The 20,526-nt window shown below is 43.7% G+C and overlaps 1 long non-coding RNA gene across 2 annotated transcripts; it reads left to right on the forward strand.

Annotated features, from left to right (window-relative positions):
* Positions 1-5,157: 5,157 nt before the first annotated feature.
* LOC113925904 lies at positions 5,158-19,954 on the forward strand. Of its 2 annotated transcripts, none has more exons than XR_003521087.1 (3): positions 5,158-5,207; positions 5,845-6,091; positions 19,841-19,954. It is a non-coding gene; the product is annotated as an uncharacterized LOC113925904 (long non-coding RNA). The 2 variants fall into 2 exon arrangements; XR_003521086.1 differs by having other exon boundaries at positions 5,180-5,350.
* The last annotated feature ends 572 nt before the right edge of the window (positions 19,955-20,526 follow it).

Below are 20,526 nucleotides of genomic sequence, written 5' to 3' on the forward strand. Positions count from 1 at the left end.
CGTGTTTGAAAACAATTGTCCAGCAGTTGCCGGCGTCCAGTGGAATGGACGGCCTCCAGGCATGTGAATGCCTCTGAGTATTCAAGGGGTGAGCTCCTTGTATCGGACAAGGAGGAAGATGGATGGTGTCAAATGGTCGAGCCATGTGGGTATCAGGGGAAGCTCAGTCCTGCACAGACAAGACAGGAAGTACCAAAGTCGAGAGATGGGAATGTGCTGGATCTGCTCAAGGAGCAGAGAAGGCGGCAGCGCGTCAGGATGGCTGAGAGAGGGGCCCGCGTGGCAGGGGTGAGGCTCAGATCGCATAACACCTTTTAGATCAGGGGAAGGATGCCGGGTTTGTTCTCAGCAGGATGAGAGCCACGGCGGGTTGTAGGTCACGAAAGGCTCATTCCACCTGTTGCTTGGAGAGTTGGCAGGAGGCAGGGAGGCCAGTTAGATATCATTGCAGGAGTCTCCGTGGGGCTCACGGTGGTGGGGACCAGATAGAGCAGGTGACAAGTGGGAGGTGGGCTCAGGCACACACCTCCAGTGGGCGTGGGTGGATGGCTGGTTCTGCGTAGGGCTGGTTGGGGATGGTGTCCTTTGTTGGTGGGGGGTTGGCTGTCACCCAACACTGGGGTTGTATACACGCCAAGCCCCGTCTTGGATGCTTTGCCCCTGTTGTCTGAGCCTCTTGCTCTTCGATGACTCTGACCTGCTTGGAGGTCCCCCGCCTCTTGAGGCTCCTCCAAAGAAACGACTGGATTCGTTGACTCCCACTGCTAGAGCAAGTGCCCCACAGCCTGGGTGGCTCAAGCAACAGAAATGTTCCAGAGACTGGAAGTCTGAGATCAAGGTGTTAGCATGATGTGTTCCTTGGGACGGCCAGACCTCTCTCCTTGCCTCGCAGATGGGTGTCTTCTCCCTCTGCCTTCACACCATCTTCCTCCTGTGCGTGTCTGTGTCCAAATCTCCTCTTCTTATAAAGACACCAGTCACATTGGGTTAGGCACACGCTAATAACTTCATTTTAATTTAGTTACCTCTTTAAAGACCCTAGGGCTTTAAAAAATGGGTACAGATATCTCCGGATATGGCTACATTCTGGGGCACTGGGGGTTAGGACTTTGACAAAGGAATTTTGGGTGGGACACAAGACAGCCCATAGCAGTGACCCGTGTTCCCTGGGATGTGGTTTTGTGCTGGTTTGTTTTGGTTTACCTCTATCTCCAAGAGGCTGGGAGAACATTGCCCCACTTCGGGCTCCTTTCCTGTTGGCTCACTCCTTCAGTCGCCTGGACCTCCATTTCCACCTCTTTCCCTGCCTGAGCTTGCAAACTGCCCCCAGAACAAGCCCAGGGTTGCTGGAAGCCGGATATTGTTTCTGTCGTCTGCCTGCCGCCTTCTCATTCACCAGCAGGCAGCCCCAGCCCCAGCAGTGGGGGGTACTTTTATAGGCAGGGGTGGCCCAGTAGGGTCCAGGGGGCTTTGTCCTCAGTTTTGCAAGGTGTCAAGCCAGATCTCGTGGCAAGGCTGGGCTCTGGGGAGTATGGGAAGCCTGGTGTGCTCTGGTGTTTCCCTGTTTGACCATCTCAGGACCAATATTATCCTAACTTTCTTGTGCTGTTGATTTTGGCTTTGGATGAGCAAAAGTTCTATTGTGATAAGGCCAAGGGTGTAAAGTGAATCACACAGTATCTGGTGAGTAATAGACCCAGGTATACAGAACTCTTATTATTTCACTCTGTCTTTATGAATTTTTCTTTTTTTTTCTGTTTTAAGATTTATTTTATTTTAGAAAGAACAGGAGAGTGAGCAGGGGGAGGGGCAGAGGAGGGAATCTTGAAGCAGACTCCCTGCTGAACGTGGAGCCTGGCATGGGGCTCGATCCCAGGATCCTGAGATGATGACATGAGTTGAAACAAAGAGTCAGACGCTCAACCGACTGAACCACCCAGGCACTGCTACCTTTTTGCTTTTAGAAAGGGACCTGGAAATGCTCACATCCTCTGAGGCTACCCAGTATGCTCACACCATTGAGTTCCAGGCCACTAGCATTTATAGATTAATCACTATTTGTACCCATCACCTGAACTACCCCCATCTGTACGACATGGACATTTTCACCCTCTTCTGAAAGGTGAAAAAATCTGAGACTCAGAAAGGTGAACTGACCTGCTCAAGCCACACAGTTAAGGGGAAGAGGAGGGATTGGAGCACTCTGATGTCTCTTCTTATGAGGGCACTAATCCTATCTGATCAGGGTCCCACCCTTATAACCTCATTTAGCCTTAATTCCTCCCTTACTCCAAATATAGCCACACTGGGGGTTAGGGCTTCAACACAGGAATTGTAGGGAGACACAATTCAGTCCAGAGCAGGTATTTGACATCAACTCAAGCATTTGCCACATTGTTGAAGTCAAGACTCCAAGTATGCATTCTGAATCAGGCAGAATTTAAGATATTTCAGACACAATCATGGGGAACTCTAATTTATCATTTAGCAAACTATGTCCTGGGTGTTGGGATAAACAAGATATTCCATCATGTGAATAGGAGGCACTTCCTCTTAAAGTCTTTGGGGTTAAAAAGAAAGCACCTCTTCAAAGAGGGCACTCAGGGCTGAAAGGGTTTGGAGCTGGACTAACACTGAGCTGCTGTCGAATTTGGGGCAGGCTGCCTCTCATCTCTGCACCTCCATTTTCTCTGTAAATGGAAATAGAACAGCATCCTCAAATTGTTATGGAATTAAATGAGATCTGTGGCTGCTATTATTATCAATAACAACAAAAACCATGCCCGGAGAAAGTGTTGCCAGATGCCCAGCGAAAGGTCTAGAAAGGGCTACTAAGCAGGTGATTTTGTGGTGCTGGCTGAGGAGAATGGAGATTACCTGAAAGGCAATGCTGCCTGATTTAGGAGCAATAGCTAGCTGGCTTTGGCTGAGCAAGGAGGGCAGTAATACCCCCACTTACCAAACATTTGGAATTTATATGCGGGGGGGTGGGGGTGGGTGGGCGGGGGGGGGGAAGCGGGATTTAGAGGAATTTGCACCCATTTAAACCATTAATGAATAATCTTTCACTATAATGAGGGAAAAAAAAGATAAGCTTGCCTGAGAATCTATGCCCTGAGGCTCACGGCTTTGTTCACCTAACTTGCCGGGAGCCCACACTTGACCTTGGAGGGACCTTACATCAGTTCTGGGGCTCCAAAGTGCCTGGTTTAACAATGTAGGAGGCCAGAAGTCTTCGGTTGCAGGGCCCCTGTAGGAGAGCTTTTGTGCATTTTCTCAGAAGTTAAGAATGAGGTGGATGACTCATTAATGGCCTGATTAAGGAATCCTTCTAGGAAAAACAAAGGGAATGAGAGAAACAGATGAAACATTCATTTTCTTAGCCTGCTTAAAGAGCCAGAGAGAATGGCCTGTAAGCTATATTTCTTTACTAGGAGAAAAAATGGTACTGAATTTGGCTCAGAATGTCCTTGTGTTGGGATAAAATAATAGTTTTTCTACTTAATGTCTGTTTGACCGCTTCCCTTTCTCCAATCTTTTTACTTCAAATGTGTGAGGGGTGTGTTCTGTGCCAGTCTTGGCCGATCAATAACAGGGTTTTTTTTTTTTGGACCAGTCCTTTAGGATCTCTTTATGATCGCAAGATACCCTGTAGCAAAAACCATAAAACTTTAAAAAACCAGGAAACTTTAAAAAAAAATTAAGGTTTGTTGCTTACAGGACCTGGAAATTACACAGCATACCTGGGGCCGTATAGCAAGGTCTCTGGGTGGTGTGTGTGTGTGTGTGTGTGTGTGTGTGTGTGTGAAAGAGAGAGAGAGAGAGAGAGTGAGCATAGTGGGGTGTGAGAGATGGTGGTTAGGGTTAAGGTTGGGGAGTTCTCCTTTTGTTGGGGCTGAGCATGGGGACCTAGGGTTTCTCAGGCTCACTCCTTATTGGTGAATTTTAAATGTAAGAGCAGGGGCGCCAAGGTGGCTCAGTCAGTTAAGCGTCTGCCTCTGGCTCAGGTCCTGATCCCAGGGTCCTGGAATTGAGTCCCGCGTTGGGCTCCTTGCTCAGCAGGGAGCCTGTTTCTCCCTCTGCCTGTTGCTACCCCAGCTTGTGCTCTCTCTCTCTTTCCAGATATACAAATAAAATCTGAAAAAAACAAAACAAAACAAAACATAAGAGCAGGAGTTTAAAGTGTGGCAAGAGCAAAATCAAGTGGCCCAAATAGTCTGTTATCAAAATCAACCAAAATCTCTAAAATAAAGGAGCGTCAGTGTGGGGAGGTGGCCTGGCTCTTTATCTCGTCCTGTGGCCGACCATCTCTGAAGTGGGTGCCTTGGCAATCAAAACTTAAATCAGGCACTTGCATTACAAAAAAAGAGAAAACCCAACCACTGGGGCTTGGGCTTGCTTGCACTACAAGGTGTTAAGCAAGGGACACTGGAAATGGCTGGCTGGGACCAAGCCATGGGAAGAGCTTGCCTGAGAAATGTGAGCTTCTCTCTAATTCTGTTTTTTTCTTTTTTTTTTTTTTTAAGATTTTATTTATTTGAGAGAGAGAGAATGAGAGATAGAGAGCACGAGAGGGAAGAGGGTCAGAGGGAGAAGCAGGCTCCCTGCTGAGCAGGGAGCCCGATGCGGGACTCGATCCGGGGACTCCAGGATCATGACCTGAGCTGAAGGCAGTCGCTTAACCAACTGAGCCACCCAGGCACCCAGCTTCTCTCTAATTCTGTACACAGTGGAAACGCATGGAATTTTTTGGAGCAGAAGGCAGTGTACTATTGGCCGAGGAAGGAGTTTGGGATCTCATCTGACACCAGACTTCGATGGAGAAGCTTTCACTGGCTGTTGTGGTCCCATGAGCTGGAGTACTTTGTCAACCACAAGACTGGTTTTGGGTCTCTCCCCCAGCAGAGTCCCCTTTTGGAAAGATTAGTCAGGCCAAGGCATACAGGCTGAGGTGGAGTGAGGACCCAGGGGGGCTGGGGCCATTGCTGGCAGGCCATTGTTGTGAGCAGGGATCAGGGCGGCTGAGGAGGGCAGGGGTACAGGGAGAAGGAAGGGTGGATCAGAATGATGTCACAATTGAGGCAGTGTCCATGCGACAGAGCATCACTCGGAATGGAGAGAAGACAGCCAACCACTGCAGGGTTCAGGGTGGGTGATGGGGAATTATACAGCACGACACCAGATGCCTGGGACAAAGGGAGCCTTAGGTCTGGGGGAGAGGAGGATGTGTTCATTGTGGGCCATGTTGAGTTGAAGGTGCCTGGGTACACCAGCAGGGAGACGTACCAAGGGAAAGCTAGGGGAGCCATTAACGCAGGGCAGAAGGTGGTCCAGACTCCAGAGACGAGAGGTGAAGGACTGACTACAGTCTCTGAAAAGGGAAAAGCAGATGCATACCCCGAGAGCCAGACCTTTGCGTGCAGAGTCTGAGCGTGGCCTTGAATTCATTTCCCTTGGGCGAGTTGCCTGACCTCCAGCTCTCTCCTTACTAAAACTGGGGCTAAAAGCCAATCCCCTTTGTTGGGTTGTTACAGAGAGTAAATAATGCACTAAATGTTAAACTCTTGTTTAGACTCGTGCCTGGCACACAGCAAGCACTCAATAAATAGGTAATCTTAGAATTGGAAGGTGAATCACAGGGGCTTGTCTACTTGGAGGCTCCTCAGAGGAGCTTCCCTCTATTTATTTCTTTGGCTTGCTGTGGCTCTGCCTAGAGTTTACACCCCAAAACCAAACGTGGACTTCTCCAGTATCCTGGGAGATAAATTAGCATTTGAATGAACAAAGGCTGCTCTAGGAAGCCACGGTCATTCATTGACTTCAGATCTCTGGCATTAATAACAGGTTTCAGTACCTGAAAGTGTTGCCCAAATCCAAGAGTCCCTGCTTCGCAATGCAAGACCTGTGAAAGCCAAGCATGCCGATGGACATGCAACTGCCTCAAACATATTCACGTACCTGTGACTCATGGCTTTAACCAAGATCGATTACTTCACTTGTAAAGACATACAACCCATTGATTTTGACTGTGGTCAGAGAAACCAGTCATGATGAATGAATCTGGCCATAGCTCTTCTTAACAATGTCACAGGTAGGAGCTCTGATCTTTCTCAACTGGAAATGGGCGCTTGTGCATATTAAAATGCTGGCATTTGGGGTGCCTGGGGGGCTCAGTCATTAAGCGTCTGCTTTTGGCTCAGGTCGTGATCCCAGGGTTCTGGATTCGAGCCCCGAGTTGAGCTCCCTGCTCGGCGGGAAGCCTGCTTCTCCCTCTCCCCCTGCTTGTGTTCCTGCTCTCGCTGTGTCTCTCTCTGTCAAATAAATAATATAAATTTTAAAAAATAAAATAAAATAAAATGCTGGCAATCACAGGACACCAGCAGTCCCCAGGCCTCTGGCAGGATGCCATCTTTGCTTATTGCTTTAATAATTGAATGTAACTGAAAGGTCTTTTCATATCTACTAAATATTTATGAGGATCGGCTGTAAGTTAATGAAACATTTTGTTTGTTTGCTTTAATAAACAAATAATCCAGAGTAAGGCATTCAACTGACTGAGCCATTTGGAAGGGCCACTTTGACATCCTTGGGGATACTCCAAACACTCTGGAGCATCTTTTTGGGGATTGCCTTCCTGGTTCTTGGTACCTTCTTTCAGATATCATTATTGGTGGAAAATTTTTTCCTTTAAAGGGAAAAGGTTTTGAAAAGACATGAAGGTCGTTGCGATTTCACTGAAGTCATGCCATTTTTGTTCAAAGACAAGGTGTCACAAAAGTAACAAGGCTATTTTTCTTGCCTGGATCATCTCCTGGTTTGGAAGGCAATCTTTAGGGAGGAATTCTAAAGCACACTTTCCAAGATGAACCTTATTTTTTTTCCAGAAACAACTGTCTTCTTCGTAGATGACCAGCTTGTCCCAGTTTGCCCGGGAGGGTTTGGTTTTAACCCTGAAAGTCTGCAGTCCCGGGCAAACCACGGCAGTTGGGCTTCCTACTCTGAGTCCGGCATATTTCTCTAGTCGACAGGTCTTTGATCCTGTCCCTGTGACATGATGGTCCAAGAAATTTTCTCATCCTGGTTTACTTCCCGTGGGTATAGGCTCCTAACATACAACTGATTTCAGTGTGTACATGGCAGCAGGCTTCTTTGCTCGTGTGTTGGTTCGTTTTAAGACCAGTCTAGTTGAACCACGTGTCGTTGAACTTCACGTTGTTATTTGGCGCAGTGTTTGGAATTCTTTTGTGATTTGTAGCTGCTGCCTCTCGGCACTGTTTTTGCTTAAGAGGAGCCAGCTTGTGGGGTCCAAAGAGTAGAGTCAGATTTCTAGACCAGGGCTCCATTTATTAGCCACGAATCCCTTAGCCTATCTGCATCTTAGTTTCCTTAACCAGCAAAAGGAAACATTATTGCTTTTACTATTTCCTAGGGTTAATGTGAGGATGAAAAGAGACAATATATGTGAGTTGCAAAGTTATTAATTTTTAATGATTAATTTAGTCACAATTTATTGAGTGCCCGCTACATGCAAGACCTTCTAGAAACACATAACAGACACACATTGCATGTTTATGTATCTACATGACTGACCACTAGGTGATATTTGTAGTGCTGTAATAGTTATCTGAACAAGGTTCTAGGACTTCAAAAGAGAGCCAGATTAATTCTGCTTGGGGCACACCTGAAGTCTGCCCGGAGGAGGTGAGGCTTGTATTGGATCCCGAAATCTGACAGAGGAGAGGCATGAGCAGGGACAGGGAGGTGGGCATGTTTGGGGAGCTGTGCATTCAGAGGGAGGCAGGCTGGAGCCGGACCTTATAGGACCTTAAGTGCTAAGCTGAAAACTATGAACTTTGACCTAATCAAAGCCTAATCAAAGACCAGTTATTGAAGTGTATTGTGTTCACCCAGGAAAGACCAGGGCAGAAAACATGAGTATATATATTCGTGTTTATTGTCCATTTCCCCCACTATAACGGAAGTTCCACAAGGCAGGGCTTTCGTTTCATTCTTTACTGTAGACTTGGGGTCAGACCAGTGCCTGGTATACAGTAGGTGCTCAACACATATTTATTGATTTTAAATATGTAAGTAAAACAAGCTTGCGGTCTTTCCCACTGACTATGGGAATCAGCTGGGCAATATGGTCAATCGGCGCCCATTTTCATGTATGGATTAAACGTGCTTCATTCTAAAAAGCGTTTGACGTGGCATTAGAAATATATACACAAAGAATGATTCAAGAAGACAGAGATAAATCAGACCTAGAGGAAAAAGAGAATTGAATAGGCTACTGAAGCACTGAGAATCAGTAGGCAGATGCGGGTGTCCCCGGGCTCACTAACATTTTCAAAGCGGGAAGCCAATGCCTGTCTGAGCTGCTTGACAAGCCACGGCAAGGAAGGAACCGTGATCAGCTGTGAGGTCCACAGTCCACCTTAAACAAAGATGTCGCACTCTCAGAAGCGCCCTGGTTCTTTTTCATGGATAACGACAGCGCTGAAACCATCAGCTTTAGTCTTCATGCCATTTGCGATGGGGCGGTGGCGGGGGAACTGCTTGATAGCCCCTTGGCTGTTTTGGACGGAGCTTAATCTACTGTGTAACAACATTCATTGACGCTAAGAGGTGACAGGAAACTTACCCGAACCAGAAGCAGCTGGTGACAGGTTAAGTGATACTCCCTCAAGGGCAGGATTGGGTAGGTAGAGGAATGTAAACAGTCAGTTCCGGTCCTAATGTCCCCTTGAGAACATTTATCAATCTCCAGGTCTTATCTCCACTAATAAAGAGGAAAGTTACATGTTGTACACCTGAAGCAAACATCACGTTATATGTCAATTATACTTCAGAAAGGAAAAATGAGGGAAGTGAACGAAAAAATCCAGCAGAGGTTGTTGAAATCTGCATCCTCTGAGTGTTCTGCTTCCTTTGATTTATTCAAGTGCTTTGGAGGTACCCCTCAAGTGAGAGGCTGAAGTAGAGGTTTGGTTTGGCTGATGGTGTATTTTCAAGAGAGTGAAACCAGGCGAGAAGGGGAGAGAAAGCTGATTCGACAAGTGATTTGAAGGTGGTTTGACTCCAGTAAAGAATGTTCTTCTTTACAAGATGTTTGAAAGGATTTTTGAAAAAGGGATACATCCACATGGTAAAACAAAAATTCAAAGGGTGCAAAAAAAAGTCAACTAATAATGCTGCCTTTTTGTATATTCTTGCAGAGATACTCATATTTGCACACATACATAAACACTTTTTGTTATATAAGTGAGAATTTATGATACAAACTCTTTTCTTGCTTTTTTTTTTCCCCACTTAGTAAGTCTTGAAGAACACTCCCCAGAAGTTCCTATTAAGCTACTTTATTCTTTTAAAGTGTGGAATGGTATTCCATTGTATGAGGACCGTCATTTATATATCCAGTTTCCCAGCTGGATATTCGCTGTTTCCAGTGTTTTTGTTTCAAGCAGCACTTCGATGAAATCAATGAAATTGGAATCTGCATCAGTCAGGGTTCTGGAAGGAAACAGCACTGCAACTAAGAAGACTCGCACTAAGAGACTTATGAAAGGGACTTCCTGGCAGAGGTGTGGGCAGGGTGAAGGGAATATCAGTGGAGCGGTGCCTGGGTGGCTCAGTCGGTTAAGCGTCTGCCTTTGGTTCAGGTCATGATCCCAGGGTCCTGGGATGGAGCCCCCCCACTGCCCCGGGGTTCCCTGCTCAGCGGGGAGTCTGCTTCTCCCTCTCCCTCTGCCCCTCTCCCTGCTCATGCGCGCGCGTGCGCTCTCTCTCAAATAAATAAATAAATTCTTAAAAAAAAAAAAAAGGGAATATCAGTGGATATTGAGGCACCCAGGGACTGACAGCATCAGGAAGCTCTTACCACCCCCAGGCCCAAAGGGGAAAAAAGGGGCCTTGGAGCCTCCAGAGAGTGGGAGCACCAAGGAAGGGCTACTGGGCAGGCAGGAGCTGTACACTTCCAGAAACACAGCATCAAAGGACGGTGTGGTTCCATCACTCTCTTCCTGCCCTGCAGTGTCTTGCCAGTGCCCCCCATTAGCCAAACCCAACTACAGAGGCCAGGTGGCATGGGACCTAGGTGACCAGAGTCGTCACCCTCCTGACATAGAGGTGGGCACAGAGAACAGGCAAGGGATCTGGGTTGGGAGTGGAGCATATGTACAACCTAGAAGAAATTTCTAGAAGTAGGATGGCTGACTCAAAGGTGTATGCATTTTTATTATTGTTTTGTAAGTCAGTATTCATTTAAATTTACCCTTTTTTAAGTTTTCCTTCCCTTTCTGTACTTCTGTATTTCTCTTGGGAATAATTTTCCTTTTAGCAGAAGAACATCCTTCAGGATGTCTTTCAGCGCCGTTCTGCCGGCTAAGAAGTCTCGGTTTTGCTTGTCTTTGAAGGGTACTTTAGTTTAGTTTTGAAAAATAATTTCATGGCGCATACCATTCTAGGTGGACAGTAATTTTCTTTTTGCACCTTGTCCTCTGAGTTTTATTGTTTCTGTTGATAAATCACCTCTGAGTCATAATGTTGTTCCATTGAAGGTCCTCTTTACTTTCAAGCTTTTCTCTTTCTCTCTTTCAGCAGTTTGACTATGATATGCCTCAGTGTGGTTTTCTTTGTTTTCATCATGATTGGATTTGGTGACCTTCTTGAATCTGAGTTATAATATATTTCATCAGCTTCATCAGAAAATTCTTGCCTGTTATCTTTTAAGATATTGCTTCTGCCCTTTTCTCTCTTTCAGTCTCCAATTACATAAATGCTCTTTTTCACCGTGTGTCATTTGTCTTTTACACGCTTTTCTGTATTTTTCATTCTTTTTTCTCTTTGTCTTTAGTCTAGATATTTTCTATTTTCTTTAAATTCACTGATCTATCCTTTCTGGGTCTAAATCTGCTCTTAAACTTACCTAGCAAATTTTAAATGTCCACTTACCGTTATTTTTCAGTCCTTGTGTTTTGATTTGATTCTTTTTTTGTAGATTGTGATTATCTGGTGAAACATTCTTCGTCTGTTTTATCCATTGCTTTTTGCTATTTAAAAAGAAAACATTCATTTGTAGGTCTATTTCTACTTTTTTTCTCCTCTTAGTTTTTGCCCTTGTCTCTTAGCGTGTCTGGTAATTTTTGAATGAACAACGAACATACTGTATGACAAAATGTTGAGACTACAAAGGATGTTGTCTTCCTCCAGAGGGAGTAATCCTTTTGTTAGCTGGTCAGGGGGAGTGGGCGTTGATCATCTTAAGACGGTCAGAGATTGGGCCGACTTTAGGCTAGGTCGCAGTTTTGACAAGCTTCTAAGAAATAGCTCTATTTCTTTCCACTGTTAGGATAGATCTCTGCAGGGATCCCAGCTGTGAATCTGGGGGATTGAGCAGGGATCCTCTCTTTTAGTAGGTCTTTTTTTTTTTTTTAAGATTTTATTTATTTGACAGAGAGAGACAGTGAGAGAGGGAACACAAGCAGGGGGAGTGGGGGAGGGAGAAGCAGGCTTCCTGTGAAGCAGGGAGCCTGATGCGGGGCTCAATTCCAGGACCTCGGGATCATGATCTGAGCAGAAGGCAGACGCCCAACGACTGAGCCACCCTGGTGCCCCTTTAGTAGGTCTTGAATCTTCTACTTGCCCTGGCACCACTGTGAGATTGCCAAACCCTGCTTTTACTTCCTGAGGCTTTCTATTTGTCTTCTTAGCCTCCTGCCCAGACAGCTTCAGAAGGTAGCAGATGTCTTCTGGGAGAACCGGTAGTGTTGAACTCAGTTCATTTAGAAAGGCAAAGTAGATATTTTGGGACATGTAAGGACAGAAAACTTGGCATCCTCAGAGTCTCTGGGAAAAGACTACTTGGGGCTATATTCCAGTAACATAAAAAATAAATACAGGAAACAAGAAGATGAAGGTTATGAGGACCAGTGCAAAGCCAAGAAATGTGTAAAGTTAGTGTTAAATCTAAATGAGAGGCATAATGTAAAAAAAAAAAAAAAAAGAAGAGGAAGAAGTAACAATCTAGATCTGATGGGAAATGACTACAATGTGAGCAGAGGTGAGAGGGGGCGTGAAACTGTGAAGTTTGCTATCCTATTCAAAGTGAGAGATAATGCTCATTTTTAGGTAGTTATGGAAAATTGGGTATTAAAAATCTAAGGGTGGGGTGCCTGGGTGGCTCAGTCGTTAAGTGTCTGCCTTCGGCTCAGGTCATGAACCTGGGGTCCTGGGATCGAGCCCCGCATCGGGCTGCCTGCTCTGCAGGAGGCCTGCTTCTCCCTCTCCCCCTGCCTGTGTTCCCTCTCTCGCTGTGTCTCTCTCTGTCAAATAAATAAATAAAATCTTAAAAAAAAAAAAAAGTAAGCGTAGCCATTAACAGGGTAGATATAGGATTTGTAAGTTCCTAACCAGAAGCATGCAGCGGGGAGGCGGGGGGTGTAGACATAAAACTGATCCAACCAGACCAAAGGAAAAATATAAATAGAAAAAGAAAAGAAACAATAAGAAAACATAAAAAATTGCAACACATAAAAGAGGGTGGAATGGTTCCAGATATAAAAATGAATTAAAGGATACAAATCTTTTCAATGGAAAGGATTTTAAAATTTTAAAAAATAGTTTGAAAACTGAGAGTCACTTTGAAAAACTCAATCCTAACAAATGAAAATCAAGAGGAATTGGTGAAAACTGTATGTCAACACAGCAGATAATTTAGGTGAAATGAATAAATTCTTAGAAGACACAAACTACTGCAACTGACTCAAGAGTAGAAAATCTGAATACACCTATAACAAGTAAATATACTGAATTAGTAATGTAAAAACGTCCCAAAACAAAAGCCCAGGTTCATGTAGTTTCACTAATGAACTCTACCAGATATATCAAGAATAATTAATACCAATTCTTCACAAACTCTTCCAAAAAAAAAAAAAAAATAAGTGGAAGGGAACTTCTCAACTCATTCTGAGGCCAGCATTATCCCAATACCAAAAACAGACAAAGACATCACAAAAGAAGACAACTATAGACCAATATCTCTTATGGACACAGATATAAAAATTCTCAACAGCATACTAGCAAACTGAATTCCAGCAACATACAAAAAGGTTGATACCCCATGACCAACTGGGATTTATTCCAGGAATGCAATGCTAGCTCAACACGTGACAAGCAATCAATGTAATATACTATTAGTAGAATGAAAGAAAAAAAAATCACATGATCATCTCAATAGATGCGGAAAAAATTTTTGGCAAAATCCAACACCCTTGCATGATAAAAACACTCACAAAACTAGGAATAGAAGGGAACTTCCTCCACCTGATAAAGAGCAGCTATGAAAGACCCATAACTGATACGCTTAATGGTGAAAGACTGAATGCTCTCCCCCAAAGATCAGAAACAAGACAAAGATGTCCTCTCTTGCTACTTCTATTCAACATGGCACAGGAGGTTCAGGCCAGGGCAGTTAGGAAAGAAGATGAAATAAAAGGCATCTGGATTGAAAAGGAAGAAGTCAAATGATTTCTATTTGCAGATGATATATTTTTGTAGTAGATTAGTGGCTGCCTAGGGCTGGCGGTGGGGGAAGTGGAGGGGAAATGGAAAGTGACTACTAGTGGGTACGGATTTCTTTTTGGGATGAGGGAAATGTTCTAAAATGGATTGTGGCAATGGTTTCACAACTCTGTGAATATTCAAAAACCACTAAATGCTACACATGAAATGTGTGAATTATATGGTATATGAATATTATTTCCACAAACCTGTTTTTTTTTTTTTTTTAAAGAGGAAATAGGTGATTTTCCAGGAAGGTTAAAAAAATTGACTTGTGAAAAAATGGAAAACCTGAATAGTTGAATAATCCTAGAAGAAATTTAAATATTGGAAAATTTATCTCATCCCCACCCTTCTCCCTTCAGCCTGAGAAAAAGATACTAGGTCTAGAGTATTTTAGAATCAAGTTATATAAAACCTGTAAGCTATTCCAAACATTATGTAAATTATTCCAGAACACAGAGAATGATGGGCAACTTCCCAACTCACTTGACTTGGCTAGTATTACTTGATAATGTAATGAAATGAGATGATGATAGCATAAAAGAAAAAAGGACAGAGAAACTATGGACCAATATATTGATGAGCCAAGATGCAAATATCCTAAACATCACACTAACAAATTCAATCAGTAAAAAGCCAGTAGAGTTGATTCCAAATCTTCAAGGATGGTTCAACATCAGGAAATGTATTAAGAAATCCTTTCCAGGAATACATTTATGGAGAAAAAATTCATGATCATCTGAATAAATGTTGAAAAGTATTTAACATCTAAGGTATAGAGTTTCAGTTATACAAGATGGATGAACGCTGGAGACCTAATGTACAGCATGGTTACCACAGTTAACAATATTGTATTACTGTCATAGTATGTTACTCAAGTTTTCTGAGAGGGTAGAACCTAAGTGTTCTCAACACACAGAGAGAGAAAATGGCTACCTATGTGAGGTGATGGATATGTGAATAAGCTTGACTGTGGTGATCATTTCACTATAAAAAATATATTTTATATATATTGTAAAATTATATATATTATAAATATACATATTTATATCTTAAGTAGATACAATTCCTGCATGTCAATTATACTTCAATGAAGCTGACTAAAAGGGTTTTAAATTTAAGACCAATACCTGATTAAAAGTCTTAGCAAGTTTGGAAATGAAAAAATTTACCTTAACTTTATAAAGGATATCTTCTAAAAGTCTATATCAAACATCACATTAATAGTGAAAAACTGCAAGCATTCCTGTTAAAGTCAGGAATAAGATAAGAATGCCCACCAGTTGGGGCGCCTGGGTGGCTCAGTCGTTTAAATGTCTGCCTTTGGCTCAGGTCCCGGGTCCTAGGATCAGGCTCCCTGCTCAGTGGGGGAGTCTGCTTTTCCCTCTCCCTCTGCCACTCCCCCTGCTTATGCTCTCTCGCTTTCTCTCTCTCTCTCTGTGTGTCAAATAAATAAATAAAATCTTAAAAAAAAAAAAAGAAAAAGAATGCCCACTAGTACCACATCTGTTCAACATTCTAAAATCCAGCCAGAGGAAGATAGTTTCTCAGAAAAAAAATGTAAACATTTCAACAGAAGAGACAAAACTGCCATTATTTACAAATGATATGATTACTTGCTGAGAATCCAAGGTAATAAAATTTAAAAAGTCTATTAAAACTAATGAGTTTAATATGAGTGCTAGATATAACATCAGTGTTAAAATATTAATAGATTTTTCCATATACCACCAATAAGCAATCATAAAATGCCATGAAAAAATCTCATGCATAAAAATATCCAAACCAAACCAAAACAAAAAGCCAAGGAATGAATCTGAAGAATGTACAAGGACACAAAAGGACTTTTTAATAAATAGACATCTTATGCTCCAGGATGAGGATATTCCATGTTGTAAATGAACCAGTTTTCTATAAATAATATATAAACTCACTGTCATCTCAATAAAAAAGCCGATGCAATTTTTCATGGAACTCAATAGATTCTAAAATTCATCAAGAAGAGAACATGCAGAAGAATTCTAGTGAATAAAAGGAAAAGAAGAATAATAAGGGATGGAGAACTTATTCTAGATATATCAAAAGCTTCTTCAAAGTTATTGTAATTATAATATTGTGGTATTTTTACAGGGATGATAAAATAGATCATTGGACATGAATGGAGAATCCAGCAATGCATTTAGACATGAATGGAGATCTCTCTATATAAATAAAGTGTAATTGAGGTCCGGGGGAAATGGATGAGCTATTTGACTAATGATATTGGGATAATTGGCACTCTATATGGAAAAAATAAAGTCAGATCACTATTTTATAACACATCCCAAAAACAAATACACACACACACACACACACACACACAATCTAAAAAGTACTTGAAGAAAACATAGAAGAATAATTTCATAATAAGGATATATGGATTTGGGAAGCATTTTTTGTTGTTGTTGTTGGTTTCTTCGTTTGTTTGTTTTTTGGGAAGCATGTTTTAAAGCAAGACATAAAACCCCAAAACCGCAGCGGAAAAAATTGACAGAGCTTTGAGTATACAAACATTTAAAAATTTTGCATGATGAATAAATAAACAAGCAAAATGTGAAGACAAGTGTCAGATGAAGAGAAAATACTTGATGTATTATGGATACTGGATAATACTTACAACCTTGGGAATCTACTGTGTGTGAGACCTTGTGGGGGACACTTTCATTTATGTCATCTCATGTAACCTTCAAATTGAGTCTCTGAAGTAGAAGTGACCTACCCATTTGACAGATGAAGAAATTGAGGATGTGACATTTTAAGTATTTTGCTTAAACCTCACGGCTCAGAAATAAGTTGGGATTTGAACCCAGACCTAGCCTGACTCTGGCCTCCTCTGCCACTTCTATCCTCAGGAGCTAGCATGATTTCTCACCCCTTAGAGTCACTTGACTTATTCTTGGTGGTTTTGATTTGTTTGCTTTTGGGTATCTTGTCTGGGTAGCGTGCTTCTGGTAGTGGAGAGGGTCCTGAGGTGAGGATGGACAATGGGCCATGATTCCATGACATGCCTTCTCATGAGCTCTTGGGGGACAAATACAACTTTCTTCTTTGGCTTTTGAGTTTCCTGGGGTGCCCTTATTATCAGCCCTTGGCTCAGGGGGTGAACTAGGGGGAGCTGGGCGTGGTTGCCTCCCTTTGGTCCTGCCATGCACGCCCACCCTCTTCCCCTTTTGCATTTACTCCTGACAGGAAGAGCAGAGTTAGGGTGAGCCCTCTGGAACTCATCTGATGGTACCGCGGGTGGGATAATCCAGGGCTCTGCCTGACTGGCTTGACCTGCTCTTCCGTTTCCTTCTTGAGTCCCCTCCCTGCTTTGGCTCACTTCTTTTCTGACTGATAGATGTGGGCTGTCCTAGGTTGTTGTGAGAGGGGCAGTCATCATATTTAGAAAGGCTGACTGCTTGCTAATAAGCATACCCCCCACCAAGAGCTGAATTGGGGATTTAGCAAGCCCTGTTCCTCTCAGCCACGATCCCTTTCTCTCTCGAGTAAAGCCTCCTGTGCCTTCTTACTCCTAGTCTCCTGCCACAACAAGGTCAAGTTCAACTTCCTAAAGCACAGATTTTATCACATTTCTCTCTTGCTTTAAAACCTGTAATAGTTCCCCACTGAATTTTCAAAATGAAGTTCACAGATGTTACATTGGGAACCAGGAAGGAAATATTAGATATTCTATTTATACTTAATCCAAAAATTAAGAAAGAAATTCAGCTTGGGTAATACATCTCTAATATACTGATTGTTTCTGGGGCACCTTCTTAGTCCATCTGTCGTGTGGTCCTGCGTGTGCCCACATCGGGAATAGCATAACATAGAGGGACTAGGAGACGAAGACACACGTTCAGTTTACTGGGAAATACTGCAGTTCCCATGAGCCTGGTCACATGGATGGATTTCCAAGCTCCTTCCCCCCAACCCCAAAGGATACAGCTCAGAAAAGATTCTTAGAAATGGAACAGGCAGGACTCTTTGGATGTAATCATGAAAGTCCCTTTAAAAATGTCTTCTAGGATTTTCCTTCCCCTGTCCTGTGAATGAGGACACAGGCATGGCATTTCTCCCTGTCTTCATGCCTCCGGCCAAGGAGGTGGTTGTGGTGGCCAGCTTCTCTCCCTGTAAGCCTTGCCTCTGTGAGGGAAGAGAGCTAAGGGGTGGAGAGGTCTTACTCGGCTGGTGCTGGAATAATCTGACCCTGTGCTCTCCAGACATGGGAGATTTTTGAAGCTGGCTTTCTTTCGTGGGCACTTCTGTGGGTTCTCCAGAATTCCTGTGCAAGGCCTGCCCCCCAACAACTTGGGGTGACAGAAGTGCTTCTTCTGCGCCTTGCTGCTCCCCACCCAGCCTCAGTTTCTACCTCCAGTGGTTCCAGCCACTGCCTCTTACCACCTGGGTCTTGCTGGCTGAAGGCCGCCATCTTGGGAGGACCCCTTCTAAACTGGCCCAGGTCAGCATTCTTATTGGCAGTTCTTATGGCACCAGGCTGGTCCTGGTGTTAGAGGGGCGTCTAGGCCCCCTTTTGGCCACGCTGCTGGAGGAAGAGAGAGCAGTGCCTTCCCTAACTTGACCAGAGAGGCTTAGGCCAGTCCATGGAGGCCAAGTTTCAGGTTTCCAGATGCTTCCTCACTAAGCTGAGGGTAGGAGGGTGCTCTCTGCCAGCCCTCGCCCTTGATATGCCAAGCACTCTAGACGCCATCACTGTGGATGGAGCGGGCGGCTACACTGATCTTACCACCAGGCTGCCTGTGTTCAAACCCTACCTCTGCCTCAGTCCTTGCGTCAGCTTGCACACGTGGCTGGAAATCCCTGTCCCTCATTTGTAAAATGGGCATAACATGAGTCCCTGCCTGGTAGGGCTGTTGTACGCTCAGTACATTTCCAACAGCTAGAACGTTGGAACTATAGTACGTGGCACTATAAAGCACCTGACACTATAAAATATTAGCTATTACTGTCTTTATAAAAACAAGACCTTTAGGGGTAGAACTTCTATAATACTTTACAATGAGATGGTGGCGTCTCTGCAGGGAATGCTTTGCAGCAGTGATACGGTGTTTATTTCAAAAATTCATTTTTTAAGTTTTAAAAAATGATTTAAAGAAAAATATGAGCTAGCCAAAAGTGCTCGGAAACAAAGCAAAAATTGTGAAGGCGTGCCTGTGACTGGTCTTGGAAGCCACAGGTCTGGCCTCTGAGCTCGCAGGGGCACCCAAGGCTTGGAAGGGGCTGACAGTTAGCCTCCGTGCCCAGGGGCTCACACAGAAGCAGTTTACTTTGTTATCTGAGCTTGCCAACTTTCCTCAAAGGTGAGTTTTATTTTATTTATTCTTATTTTTTATTTTTTTAAATTGAACACCTTTAGTTAGAAACAAAACAAAAACTTGAGCACGCAACCCCACTGTATGTTTGTTTAAAATTATATTTGTATATGAGAGCAGAATAAGCTGGTAGTGATAAATATAAACTCTGTAGCCAGACTGTGGGGTTCAAATCCCAGCTCTCCCACATGTAAGCTGGGTGATATTGGAAGGTTCACTTGACTTGTCTGTGCCTGAAAAGTATAAATAATAATACTACCTCATAGGGTTGTTGTCTAGGTTAAATGAAATGATGTGTGTAAGATTTTAGAATATTGCCTGGCATTGGGGGCCTAGGTGGCTCAGTCGGTTAAGCATCCAACTCTATTTTATTTTATTTTATTTTATTTTATTTTATTTTATTTGAGAGAGAGAGAGAGAGCACAAGCAGGGGGAATAGGAGAGGGAGAAGCAGGCTCTCTGCCAGGGACCCCCATGTGGGTCGCAATCCCAGGACCCTGGGATCATGACCTGAACCGAAGGCAGATGTTTACCTGACTGAGTCACCCAGGTGCCCCAAGCATCCAACTTGTGGTTTTGGCTCAGGTCATGATCTCAGGGTTGGGAGATGGAGCCCCACATCGCATCAGCTTGGTGCTCAGTGGGGAGTCTGCTTCTCTCCCACTCCCTCTGCCCTTCCGTGCATGTGCTCTCTCTCTTTCACTCTCTCTCTCGCAAATAAGTAAATAAATCTTAAAAAAAAAAAGAAGAAGATTGCCTGGTATGGAATAAGAAACTCAGTAACATTGTGTGTTAATAGGACTATTGTGTAATAAAATCAGTATATTATAAAATACAAAGAAAATAGAAAAAAAAGAAAATTTAAATTTAGATGAAAAAATAGCCATAGAAGGTCTAATATGTCGAAACCTTGACATTCCCAGATTATCTTGTGAACCCTGGGGCCCATTCACTTCCACTCGGGAGACGACTGGCATCAGCAACGACAAGAACATACCATGATTCTTGAGGTACCTCGTAAAGCGTGGAGGACTGTGGGTGGATTTCCCCACATGTGGATTATGTGCTCTCTCATTTCTACCCCAATCTCCTGGCTTCTCTGCTTGTAAACAGTAGTCAGGTCAGGCTGAACGTGGGGTTGGTGAGTCCTTGGCGGCCTGGCCAGTCCTGCCTCATCATTACTCAGGATGGAGCCGTGCCTGGGCTTTGCTCTGTGCTTTGTCTGTGCCTCCCTAGGCGTAAGCAACTCCTACCCAGCTTAAAGCCAGGGAGCTTTAAGCCCATGGGAACAGCTCCCTGCTAGTCTGTGCTGTGAAACCAGCCATCGATTTAATCAAATGTGATAACAGCTGATTAAAACAGAACTGCCTAAGCACAGGTTGGTAGCATGCTCACACTGAGTCTCCTGCTCCCGGCAGCTTCTCTTCTTCACACTTGGCCAAACTAGAGAGCTCCGGCAGCCAGGGGACCGAGGACCCTGGAAATCCTCAGAGTGGCTGGCTTCATCAGGACTGGTTGAATGACTGGCATGGGGGGAGCCCCAGCGAAACCTTTGACTCTGTCCAGGGAAGTGGTTGGTGGGTGTTCCAGGAACAACGGTGACTAGTAG

Source organism: Zalophus californianus, chromosome 2 (genome assembly GCF_009762305.2).
Source record: "Zalophus californianus isolate mZalCal1 chromosome 2, mZalCal1.pri.v2, whole genome shotgun sequence".
Taxonomy (NCBI): Eukaryota; Metazoa; Chordata; class Mammalia; order Carnivora; family Otariidae; genus Zalophus; species Zalophus californianus.